At 42.7% G+C, this 2,256-nt stretch overlaps 1 long non-coding RNA gene across 1 annotated transcript; it reads right to left on the reverse strand.

The window, feature by feature from the left end:
* Positions 1–421: 421 nt before the first annotated feature.
* LOC309559439 lies at positions 422–1,962 on the reverse strand. Its single transcript, XR_014225469.1, has 2 exons — positions 1,578–1,962; positions 422–1,311 (listed from the first exon to the last, which is right to left on the reverse strand). It is a non-coding gene; the product is annotated as an uncharacterized lncRNA (long non-coding RNA).
* Between the last annotated feature and the right edge of the window lie 294 nt (positions 1,963–2,256).

Consider the following 2,256-nt stretch of genomic DNA (forward strand, 5'->3'; position numbering starts at 1 on the left):
CTCTCTCTCTCCCCCACCTCTGAGGTGGGGCTCTAATAGGAAGGGTGGGGTTTACACATGAAGGGGTGGGTCTTAAACAGGAAGGGGTGGGACAAAGTTAGTTGGGGGCTGCCTAATTTTAGTCTTGCCTAGGGCAGCACAAAACCAAAATATAACACTGACAGGAAGGTTCATCACCAGTACACCAAATGTTTTGAAGTTGAGGGACACTTCTATGTTAAATAAAAAGGAAAAAAAACATTAAAGTAATTGCATTTAAATCTGTATTTGCATCATCTTGTCAAATTTTATAGTGTATGTAAATGTTTTTATTTTTGTTTTTTTCCACATTTCTGAGCCCTTTTATCGAAATGAAACACCCCCGGCCACCATTCCATTTGATATCCCATGCATAGTTCAATTTCAGCTTGGTGTGTCGATATGTTTTTTTTTTTTATAACCGAGGAGGAACATGCTGGCATCTGCAGGATCGGTAGCTTGTCATCCTCCTTTTTGGTTTCTAATTACCATCGTTATCATTTTATATTACACTTTACACATTGTATTATACAGAAGGAAAAAAAAAAAGATTCTCTCCCTCATAGGGGGGTAAATGTTTTTTTTTTTTTGTTTTTTGTTTTTTTTGTTTCCTTTCATTTTTTTTATGGCAGTTGACTCCCTTTTACTGCTGGTATTTTCAAGGCTCATGCAGGAGGTCACTTAATTTCTGAAGCATCTCTCCTCAGTCCTTATTGCCGCGTGGTGACCACGGCGGTGTGCTTCTTTCGTGTCTTCCCCCTCCTAGGGCAGTGATTGTCTGACTCTGGTATGGGTGAACCCTCTTCATGAATAAACAGATATGGGGTCGGCAGACTTTTTTTTTCAAGGCTTGGTTAGTGGACCGAACTGATGAAAGTCTGCCGTGACGATTGGCTGGAGGAGTGCTTTTGTAGAATTTTTAAGATGTCCTTAATCGGAATAAGTCTAAGATAAATAAAGGACGACAAAGACACACAATGCATAACACTTATGTCGCGAAAAGGCTTGTGCATTTTGTAAACGTCTATAATACTGTGGGTACTGCGCCTCTCCTTTCAGAACAGCAGTACGTATTTGGCAGCGCCTGAAAATGAGCATGCTAACACAGAGTATGGCTACATACTTCCATTGTCTTTAAGGTTGCTCTGGGTGCACCATTGTCTTCATTATTTAAAGCTAAACTCCAGGATGAGGGCATGTAAATAAATATTCTCCCATATAAGAGCTAGCAACTGAGAAATTGAGTGGCTGCTGGCTCTCAATCCCAGCTGCCATTGACAGCCTGGGTCAACACTGACAATCGGAACCTTCCACAATCCTAAGAGACAACACCACTGGGCTGATGTTCTATGCTTAGGGCATGTTAATAAATATTTTCCCTTATAAGAGCTAGCAACTGACAAATTGAGTTTGGTCAGCTTCATCGTCTTCTTCAGCATGGTGTCCTATGCTGAGGGCATGTTAATAAATATTCTCCTATATAATAAGAGCTAGCAACTGAAAAATTTAGTGGCTGCTGGCTCTCAATACTAGCTGTCATTGACAGCTTGGATCAACACTGACAATAAGGAACCGTCTACAGTCCTGAGAGGCAACACCACTGGCCTGATGACTTGACTTTTTTTCAGCTGCAGCTAAGTAACTCAGCTTGGTCACCTTCACCATCTTCTTCAGCATGGTGTTCTATGCTGAGGGCATGTTAATAAATATTTTCCCCAATAAGAGCTAGCAACTGGGAAATTGAGCGGCTGCTGGCTCTCAATTCCTGGTGTCATTGACAGCCTTGGTCAACCCTGACAATCGGGAACCTTCCACAATCCTGAGACAACACCACTGGCCTGATGACTTGACTTTTTTCAGCTGCAGCGAAGTAACTCAGCTTGGTCAGCTTCACCGTCTTCTTCAGCATGGTGTCCTATGCTTAGGGCAGGTTAATAAATATTCTCCCCTATAAGAGCTAGCAACTGACAAATGAGTGGCTGCTGGCTCTCAATACTAGCTGCCATTGACAGCTTGGGTCAACACTGACAATAATGAACCTTCCACAGTCTTGAGAGGCAACACCACTGGCCTGGGCATGTTAATAAATATTTTCCCCTATAAGAGCTAGCAACTGACAAATGAGTGGCTGCTGGCTCTCAATCCCAGCTGCCATTGACAGCCTGGGTCAGCCTTGACAATCGGGAACCTTCCACAGTCCTGAGAGACAACACCACCAGCCTGATAACATGACTTTTT

This window comes from Pelophylax lessonae (assembly GCF_965119305.1).
Source record: "Pelophylax lessonae genome assembly, chromosome: 7".
Lineage (NCBI taxonomy): Eukaryota > Metazoa > Chordata > Amphibia > Anura > Ranidae > Pelophylax > Pelophylax lessonae.